The sequence below is a fragment of the Nicotiana tomentosiformis genome, chromosome 7 (genome assembly GCF_000390325.3).
Source record: "Nicotiana tomentosiformis chromosome 7, ASM39032v3, whole genome shotgun sequence".
NCBI classification, from domain to species: Eukaryota; Viridiplantae; Streptophyta; class Magnoliopsida; order Solanales; family Solanaceae; genus Nicotiana; species Nicotiana tomentosiformis.
The window spans coordinates 45,140,927-45,152,348 of record NC_090818.1 but is presented as its reverse complement, the minus strand read 5'-3'; the positions used below and the strand labels follow the sequence as shown (position 1 = coordinate 45,152,348).

General features: G+C 37.3%; 1 long non-coding RNA gene across 1 annotated transcript; it reads right to left on the bottom strand.

Annotated features, from left to right (window-relative positions):
* Positions 1-2,957: 2,957 nt before the first annotated feature.
* On the bottom strand, positions 2,958-4,636 carry LOC104108759 (uncharacterized). Its single transcript, XR_011409656.1, has 2 exons — positions 4,140-4,636; positions 2,958-3,668 (listed from the first exon to the last, which is right to left on the bottom strand). It is a non-coding gene; the product is annotated as an uncharacterized lncRNA (long non-coding RNA).
* Between the last annotated feature and the right edge of the window lie 6,786 nt (positions 4,637-11,422).

Sequence of the window (11,422 nt, the reverse complement as noted above, 5' to 3'; positions counted from 1 at the left end):
TATCGTGCCCTAAAATTTTTCAAATTCCCTCCAAACATCACTAGATTAATTATGAGTTGTAGCACTATAGCAGTGCTTGTAAATGGAGCCAAAACTAACTTCTTTGCTCCAACTAGGGGCATCCGACAAGGAGATCCCATGTCCCCGTACATCTTTATTCTATGCATGGAGCTACTATCAGTCTATATTAACCACCAAGTCGATGTTGGCCTTTGATACCCCATAAAATTATGTCCCACTGGTCCCCAACTATCACATCTCTTCTTTGCAGATGATCAATCACTCGTGTCTAACGCCACTACTGAGTCTGCTAACTCAATTCATCATTGCCTTACTCACTTATGCTCTCTCTCTAGATAAAAGATCAATATCTCTGAGTCCAAAATTCTCTTCTCCAAAACCTGTGATAATTCTATCACTGAAGCCATTACTTCTAAATTTAATATCAATTCTACTGACACTTTTAGTAAATATTTAGGTTTTCCTATATTAAATAAGAGGCCAAAAGCATCTGACGTCCAATACATTATTGACAACATGCGAAGCAAACTTTCGGGATGGAAAACCAACTTCCCTGCCCCATTGGGAAGAATGACCCTTGCTCCAGCAACTTTGAACACTATTCCAAACCACTCCATGCAATATATTTAACTCCCCACAAAAACCCTTAAGCAAATAGAAAATAGACAAAATCCACCGAGTTTTTATATGGGGTTCTACTAATAGCCGTAAAACAACTCCACTACCTTAGTTGGAAAACTATCACTCGTTCGAAAACTCAAGGAGGTCTTGGACTTAGACCGGCTTCCCAAACAAATACAGCTTTTTTAGCTAGCCTCTCCTGGAGACTCTATATGAAGTCAAACTCCCTATGGGCTACCACTCTTATCACCAAATATGGTAGAGGTAATTGTTCCCACAAAAACTCCTTTATTTGGCAGAATATTCTGCGTGGCTAGAACATTTGCTCCCAAGGGTTAGCCTGGGTAGTAGGCAACGACAAGCATATTGACCTCTGGAATTCAAAATAGATTCCTCACTCAAATAGCCTACGCTCCATTATCTACAGACCGTTACACCACTCAGAACTTAATTCCAAAGTTGAGTCTTTAGGCCAAAACAATAATTGGAACTGCTTTAACATCTCCTTTAAAATTCGGAAGGACATTAAAAATAAGACCATGTCCATCCATTTCTCAACTACTTCTAATTGCACTGACACCCCTATCTGGTCGCTTAACATCAATGGAATATTCACTATTAAATCCGTCTACAAGCTTCTCCAGCAAGACACTCATACTAGACATTCCTTCCAATGAATCTGGAAACTTCACTCCCTTAATAAGATCAAATTTTTCCTATGACAATGTCTCCACGATAGAATTCCTACTCGTGCTTATCTACACAGACTAGGAATTATTGACAGTGCTATTTGTCCAATGTGTAAAAATGGGAACGAATCAGCCAAACATATCTTTATCGAATGCCCCATCGCCCTTATTTTTTGGAATTCTATAGGGATAGATATGAACAACCTCTCCTCCCCCGATGACCACCGGTTATTAAGCATAAAGAACATCAATGCACAGCTCCACCTTCCCCAAGTAACCTGGATCTTCTTTTTCCCTTTTGCACTTTGGCATATTTGGCTAAACAGGAACCATAATATCTTTGAAAACCGTTCAAACCCAATTCACATCCAAACTTTGATAATGCATGAGCAAGATTTCATCCTTATAGCTAATAAAGTCACGAGCATGCTACATCTATGTTCCATCCATATTAAATGGTACCCACCCATAGCTGGACGATTTAAGCTTAACATTGATGGTGCTTTCAAGAGCAGTGACACTCAAGGAGGCGTAGGAGGAGTGATAAAAGATGACCAAGGCAACTGGGTAGTTGGATTTACTAAAGCAACTTATGGACACAACCATACACACATAGAACTCTTTGCTCTTCACTCAAGCCTTCAATTGGCCTAACAAATGAGCATACTCCCATTGGAAGTAGAAATCGATTCTACGGAAATCCTACACTTGTTACAAAATAATTATCCGACTTACACAAACATTCTCTCTGATTGTAGGTACTTGATGAAGAAGTTGGGGAATCCAGCACTCCACCATAGCTTTCGTGAATGCAACGAAGTGGCGCACCTTTTGGCTCAACATGGAAGTAAGAACTTACTAGTCAGCCAACTCCACATCCTACCAGCGACGCCAAATTTTGGTTTCTGTTACACTACAAAGGGACAAAGATGGTCATGTAATATCTAAGAAAGTTTCCTCTGGTACTTGTAACATATTAGCACAACTAGGTAATGCTTGTATTATTAGAAACTTCAGGGACATTAGCCCTTGTCCTCATGTAATATCTACCTAGTATTAATGATATTTTCCTTCTTGCCAAAAAAAAAGTGACTTTTGGGTAATGAATACAAAATTGAATGACCACCCATAAAATTTACTCTGAACTTCTCAACTACTTGATAGTTGAGATTAATGAAATCTTCAAACCATTGTAACATTTTATTTCTCTCGCTTAGGGAATAGAAGTTACTATGAAATTATAAAATTTCCATTATCGAAGCATCTAATACGGATCACCTAATTACATGAAGCAGAAGTCATATATAGGATATTATGATGTACCAAAAGAATATTTTACTCTAGTAAACCTAAAGTTGGTAATGGTAAGAAGCCGTAACATGTAAAGAGGACTTCAATTACTTTTCTGGTTCTTTTAAAATATTACTAGCATATAAAATAAACAAACGAACTACATCTAAAATATAATATAAAAATCACCTCTTTCACTAATCTATTATTCTAATTTGTTACCGTTTCTTAGCTATTCAAAATGTTAGCCTCTTAGGTGGTGTTTCTTCCTCTTTTAATAGCACAGTTTAATAGCATAATAGCATATAATTAAGATGACAAGAGAAGTACTACATCTATGCAAATTTTTTGTTTCTTCTTCGTATCATTCTGTAACATATTGTACAATTTAACAATACGACAAATAAGGCCATTGCAATTGCACAGGCTTACATGATATAATGAAAAAGTAAGAAAAAGGATAGGATGGATAGGAGAATATATCTAATTAAGTAGGGACATATATACTTCTTTGTACTACAACAATCGATTCTGAGATCTTTCAAAAAACCCTTCCACGATAACATTTCTCTTGTCCTCTTTCGAGTCAATGCGTTTGAAACAACGAGGGGCAAAGTATAACCATGTTGAAGTGCAAATAATGGCAAAAACTTTCCCAAAAAAGATCATAACCAATAAACAAATTAATAGAGAATAGATTCCAACGTTCTTGTTGTAACGTAAGGCAATTTCTTTTTCTTTTATATTGTCATAAACTTGCATATTGTTCACTGATTTCGATTTGTGAAAAGATGGGAATTGCTTTCTCTGCGATGTAGATCTCGAAGATGCACAAGAAGAAGATGGAGGAGATGAAGAGGTTGAAGTTGAAGACGTAAATAAGGAAGAATCATCCGAGCTTATTCTGGAGTTCCCATCTATATTTGAGAAATTCTTTGATGAAGACCTTGATTCATTCATAGAATAAAATATCTTCTCCAACTTTAATGACAACTTCTTACTTGATCCAAATGAATACTTCGGCTCTTTCTTCTGACTCTTCTTCCCCTACGAAACAATTTAATTTGATTGTTTCACCAAATTAATAATTGAAAATGATAACAGCTTAAACCAAAGCAAATTGAAATCAAGAAAAGAGGCATGATATACATACAAATAACGTACGTATCTTATCGAGAAATTCATATATATGATTAAGCAACAAAAACAATATCACGAGTAGCATATCAATCCAACTCGAATCCATTACCTAGTTACTCTATTGCTAACAATGTAATAAAATTACAATTATGGTGCTCCGGGGCTTTGGTCTAGTGATAACTGATAAGAGTGCAACATATAATGTGTACGCGATTGGTGCATGTCATATGCCCAGAGTTTCAAACAATAATAGTAATAATTATGGTCGATAAAAGGATAACGCAAAAACAATTGCATACATATTCAGTAATTCTTCATTTTCTGGACAAAATTTTCTAATTTTCTTTTGTTTCATTCTATGTTTTCCCCTAGACTTACCAATGCTGTCTCGGAAAACACATATTTGAGTGCATCAGAGAAACTTCTGCAAAAGACATTCTCCTTTCGGCTTTGCCGAAAGTTTTTGGTGAAATCTTTGGCCAACATTGAGTCCAACTTTTCTTGTGATCTTACACGCTTCAAGGATGGATCTTTCGACTTATATGCATGACTCCGTTTTATAATGGTGTCATCGTTGAAATTTACGGGTCTACAACAATTGAAAAACCTATTCCTCCCTCGATTTTTCGTTGATTTTGCCACGCCCATCACCAAAGTGTAAAACATATATAGAACCAGATGGGCGCTGCAACGAGGAAGGAGATAGGAATAGAAAGACAAAAAGGTCTCTGGACTAATAATGTCGTCAATTTAGGAAAGATAAAGAGCGCCAACATGTGTTCCATCGGGGATATCCGATAAAACTGGAACGATATAGAGGAATAAAAATAGGGGAGAGGCAATAAAGGAATATGACTCTACATGTGTATAATTTTGACGGCTTATAGAAAAATAAGGCTCACGTTATATTAAATTCGCAATGTCTAATGTGCTGTATTATAATTTGCTCGATGTTTGTTTTTTGTGTTAACTTGCTCTTATTTTCATATTTCAAATGTTTTGTTCTATGCGTGGTCTATGTTAACTTTATCACAACCTTGTTTAATCTAATTATCGTCCAAAGCAATAATCCTCTGCAACTTTTTACGTTCATGACCACTTATACAATATTTTGAAGTTGTTCAGTTTTATCAACTCAAAAAAGATATACAAACATGATATACGAACAGAGGCGGAACGACTTTGTGGGTTGAGGGATTAAGAGACCCGGCCGTTAGCGTCCGGAAAAGACTTTTATATATATATATATATATATATATATATATATATATATATATATATATATGAAAATACAGCTGAAATCCCTTAAATAATTTACTTGTGCCCTCAAACAAAAAAGCCGAACTGGAGGAATGATTGAGTGGAGCGCGCAAGTTTCCTCTCTTACTGGTTAATGTTGGTTTGAAACCCAGCTTGAGCTTTTTCGAAAATCAATTATAGCTTAGTACTATTATATAATAGTCAACTTAATTAATTTTATTCTTGTATAGGGTAAAATATGCTATGCTACGTGGCCGCCCAAAAGAGGGACACGTGGAACCTAAGACGGGGATAGCCAAAACCGAAGACAACGGTCCCGTATGTCACCGGAAAGTATAACGCTCATAAGGATGCAATAAATATTCTTCGCCCGGTAGCATTTAATGGAGAATATTTCACAGCATTAAGAACGTTGCCCGTTACAAGAAATTTGACATTTATGCTCACCGTTACATCTTCATCAATGGCGGCCCTCATAATTGACATTAAAGAATGGCACGATTCTAGGACTCCCTTTTCTAGACGTAGCTATAAATAGTGAGCTCGATTATCATTGTAAGGATATGAATTTTCCGGCAAACTAATACTACAATCTACTCAAAGCTCTAATCAATTTTACCTTCTTATTTTATGTTCTTATTCTTATTACTGTTGCACCCGGAGGCTTCACTACTAGAGTCTTTATTTTTGTCATTTTGTCTTCCTATCAAGGCTAAGTGTTATATATTTCTTCAATTATCTTGTTATTTCAGGATCGAATTAATTCACTTATCTAGAAACCACGTATAAATTCATTTGTACCGTATTACGGGTAAACAGTTTGGCGCCCACCGTGGGGCCTAGACAATTGTGCAATTAAGTTGATCCTTGCCTTTTTTACTAACGTGTTTTGATTTTTTTTGTGTTAGAAAAAATCATAAGAAATGATAGATAACAGTGTTAACAACACACACAATCCCGAGGTTTGAGAGGATCAACCTTATTTCGAGGACTCAATCAGTGACACCCACAACGAGGGGAATGACGTCACGCCAGTGCATGACAAGCAATATCCTCGATATTTTTGGGAGACAACTCCCGATGATGCTGAGGAGGAACATGTCGTTGACGCGGTAAGGGTCCTACAAGAACAACAGGCGATCATTCTAGGCTACCTCACGCGACAGGATAAGGTTATGACGGAGTTGAAGCAGGCGCTGTCGGGGGCTTCGAATAATGCGAATAGACGAGATTCGGTTCCTCCCGACGCTCCCGCGAATCAAACAATGCAGAGGGGCGAAGTTGGCTCCGATGGAGCTGGGAGGAGCGGATCTGGACCCAATAACGAAAACGATCCCTTCAAGAATGAACTCTTATGATTTATGAGGGAACTGAACGCCCGCATGGACCAAATCTCGGGCGCACCACCGGTGCTGAAAGGTCCGGACTCAAAGAAGTATACTCAGTTGCCATACAAGCCAAGTTAGGCACCAGAATTAATTCCGGAGCAATTTAAAATGCATGATGTGCCAAAGTATGACAGAACTTCAAACCCTCAGGAGCATATTACCACCTATACAATGGCGGTGAAGGGAAATGATTTAGCTCCTCACGAAATTGAATCTGTTTTGCTAAAGAAATTTGAAGAGACTCTCACGAGGAGAGCCTTGATGTGGTATTCACTATTGGCCAAGAATTTCATAGACTCCTTTGAGATGATCGCAGACTCTTTTATCAAGGATCATAACGGGGCCAGAAAAGTACAGACCTGAAAGGCCGACATATTCAAGATGGCGCAAGGAGAGTCCGAGTTTCTACGAGAGTTTGTTACCTGATTCCAGAAGGAGAGAATATTGCTCCTGGTTGTCCCGGATGAATGGGCGGCTGAAGCATTCACCGAGGGACTAAATCCCAAAAGTTGAGACACTTCCCGAAAATTGAGGAAAGCCTGTTTGAGTTTCAAGCAACAACATGGGCGGATGTCCACAACCGGGCATGAATCAAAAATAAGGATCGAAGATTATCAAGTTGGCTTTCCATCATCGACAAAAGGATGGGAGAAGAACAGAGAAAAATCAAAATATGATTTCGACACGGACAGACGGTCTTCGAGGGACCGATTTTTGCCCCAAGAACGGACCGAAGGCCGCGGCAGAGGCTTCCGGTCAACGGACAGGTTCGCCATCGACAGAAGGACTGATCGCGGTCAGAGGTGTGGGATCCTTCATACCCCAAGCTGTCAGAATACAATTTCAACGTCAGTGTAGTGGAGTTGGTGTCAGCCATGAGAAACATCAAAGAAGCTCGCTTCCCAAAACCAATGAGATCTGATCCTAGCTAGAGGGATCCCAATTTGTGGTGTGAATACCACGGGACGAATGTCCACCGAACAGGGGACTGCCGACACCTCCGGGAAGAAATGGCAACACTGTTGAAGAATGGTGATCTGAGAGAATTCTTGAGTGACCGAGCTAAGAACAATTATGGTCATAATCGGGACAACGCGGAACCCTCGAAAGCAAGAGAAGATTCCCTGCGCCAAACGATCAACATGATCTTCGGGTGGAATGAGATACACGAGTCACCTTTTCGGCACCAAAAAAGACAAAAGTATCAATAACCCATAGTTAGGGGTGTTCATGGTTCAGTTTGGATCGGTTTTCCCTAAAAAGAAACCAAATCAAGTAAGTTAGTTTTTCAAATATTGGAACCAAACCAAACCATTAATTTGATTTTTTATCGATTCGGTGTATGTCAGTTTTTGTCAGTTTTCGGTTATTTATTAGTTTTTTCTTAAATATGAGATATACACTACCAAACACATATTCCGACGACTACATTTTTAACATAACACTGTCAAACCAATTGCTCTTTGAAAATTCTATCATTTAGCAAAGATATATTGATTATAATTGAATCAAATAGTGATGAATAATTTTAGGAATCAATTAAAAATAAATTATTTTTAAAGTGAAATAAATTCTTGTATTTAGCAAAAGAAAATTACTAATCAAACTAAAATGTAAAGGCAAAGAACTAGATTATTATAATAGCAAAGAACTAGATTAAAAGAGCAAACTATTAAAATATAACTTAAAATTTTAGAAACTTGGTATAAAAATATACATATATATAGGTATAATAATAAATTTTAAATAGCTACTTCTATATTCGATTTGGTTCGATTTTTTCGGTTATTTTTTTATTAAAACCAAAATCAAATCAAATTTGATCGGTTTGTAAAATTCAAAACCAAAACCAAATCAAACCAAAAGAGTATCGGGTTTTTAGTCGGTTTGGTTCGGTTTTTCAGATTTTTATGAACACTCCTACCCATAGCAAAAGGAAGTCACCGGAGATGATATCACTTTCACGGAGGAGGACGCAGACGGATTGATGCTGCCGCACAACGACGCACTGGTAATTTCTTTAAATGTGCTAGATCTAAAGTTTAAACGTGTTCTAGTGGATCCAGGAAGTTCGGCCAATATCATACAATGGAGAGTATTTGAGCAAGCTAAACTCACCGGATTCAACCTCGCGAGCGTGACAACCCGAGGAAAGATTTTGTTACCCACAAACGCCGAAGGAGTAATGAAAACAACTCTTTTCGAAGTGGTAGATGGTGATATGGGATATAACATTATTCTGGGAAGGCCATTGTCACGACCCAAAATCCAACTAGCCATGATGGCACCTAACCTCACCCGCTAGGTAAGCCAAATAACACAATCTGATTCAATTAATATTTAACTGACTCTAATACACTCCCCAAGGAGTGGTAGTACAAATCATGAGCTTCTAAGATTAGAATTTACAAAACTGGTGTGGAATAAAAATACATCATTTGTCTGAAATATACATGAACATATTAAAAATTCTAAAGTTACCATGAACAAGAGGCAGCAATGACTGGAATACAGGTACATCTTCAAATCCAGCTCCCATCGTATACAGCTACATCAGCATGAGAAATCTGCACACAAGGTACAGAAGTGTAGTATGAGTACAACTGACCCCATAAACTCAATAAGTAACAAACCTAACCTTAGCTTGAAAGTAGTGACGAGCTGGGATAAGGGTCAAAGTCCAACTCCAATAACTAGCAACAATTCATAACAATATAATTTAAAGCAACACAAGTAATAACTCAATAGTAAAATGCTCAGCTCGTATAAAATTGCGGAAAATAAATATTTTCTTTTCAATATAACAGTAAAACTCAAATCCTTTACCGAAAGTCACCGAAAATATGAGTAAGTCTGAAACCTATGATTTTTCTCAAAACTTTAACGACAGATAAGAAATGTCATTATCAGATAGCATGAGGGAAAATACTTCTCTATGCTTACATATCAAGTATGTAAGTCTAATGTAATGCAGCACAATGATAAACTCATGTACTCACACTCTCAGAGTACTCGATCTCACAGTACTGTATATGGCCAATCCAACCCAAGAAAGATCCATCCCAAATATATATACATAATAGCTGACATCCAGTCACTCAGTACTGTATATGGTCAATCTAGCCCAGGAAACTTCATCCCAAATATAAATAAATAAGGCAGCTTCATGCCCAGGAAACTCCATCCCAAATATAAATAAGGCAACTCCATGCCCAGGGAACTCCATCCTAAATATAAATAAATACATAAATAAATAAATAAGGCAACTCCATGCCCAGGGAACTCCATCCCATAAGTGAATATATATATGTCAACTCCATCCCAAATATAATATCCATTGCGCTCACTGTGGGGGGTGCAGACTCTGGAGGGGATCCTTCAGCCCAAGCGCTATAATAAGCCAATCTGGCCTGCTGCGGTGTGCAGCCAGATCCCATAATAATAAAGTATATAAATTTAATATGGCATATTTCGGCGTGCAATCCGATCCCATAAATATCCTCAAAATCAGGCCCTCGGCCTCACTCAGTCATCAATCTCTCCAGTCTCTCGGGCTCAAAATATCATGAAAATCAGCCCAAATATAATAATATGATGTATCAATAATTAGCAATAGAGATTGAGATATGATATGAAATGAATGAACATGACTGAGTATGAAATTATAATTTAAATAAATAATCCAACAATAATATGACCTCTGTTGGTCTCAATAATAACGGCATATAGCCTCATCATGATTTTTAACATGATTCTCAGCTCAATTTCTTTAACATATGAAAGTACATGGATAATGCCAAAATTATTTGATTACAAAATTCTACGGAATCAATTACGTCATAAATTTCCACGGTGCACGTCCACACGCCTGTCACCTAGCATGTGTGTCACCTCCAAACAATTCATATAACACATAATTCAGGGATGCATACCCTCAGCTCCAAGTTTAGAAATGTTACTTACCTCAAACCGTACAATTCTTTATTCCAATAAAAAATTTCCTCACGATTCGGCATCCGAATGCCTTGAATCTAGTCACAAATAATTCGATACAATCAAAACGACGTGTAGGAATCAATTCCATATGAAAATGCTAAATTTTACAATAAATTCGAAAAAGTCAACAAAAAGTTAATAGTGGGACCCAGTTGCGCTCCATTCTTACGATATTTGATCCATTTTTTGACGCATAGCTTCCATGTCTTCTTGGGAAACTGATGCACATGCGAATAATGTTGTTGGATGATTGGAGGATGGCTGTACTCCAAGCTTGTAGGCTCGACTTTTATTTATTTTCACCAGAAACAAAGAAAAAAAAGTAAAATGAGTAAGAAAATAAATACACAACTTTCAAACTAATACTAAAATAGATAATGTTACATAACATATATACCTTTATTCACGCCACCTGCTGCATATGTCCATATTGCAGTCATATCCTCCGGAGCCGGCTGAGTTCCTTCAGGCTGAGTTTGTCGCCATTCATCAAGATCATTCTGATACTTTTTCTGAAATAAAAATGATACACATTATATAAATAAAATAATCCTAAAAAATAATATAGTATTGGACTTGGGATCAACAAATATTTCTGAAGCACCCGGTTCGACCCATCCTCCTCCTCCTCCTTCTTCTTCTTCTTCTTCTTCTTCTTCTTAGTCTCCGCAAAGAACTAGCTTCCTCTAACTCTTTAAAGAACTGCTTAGCCTCATCATTTGGTTCAGATTGAGCCCCCTAGAATATCTCAAAGGCATCCCTCATCATGTTATTGAATCTAGAATTTTCAACATTATTCTCCACTACGGGACTACCCTCCTCAACACCAAAAGAGTTATGAAAATCAACATCATTTACGCTATCAAGATTCTCCCCATGAGCAGTCCACACATAATAATTTTTTTTATAAATTCCTTTTAGAAAGATGACATGTAACAACATCTTCTCCTAATAACTTAACACACTTATATTTTACACAAGGGCACCTTGTTGTCCCTTCAATTCGAAAATTATCAA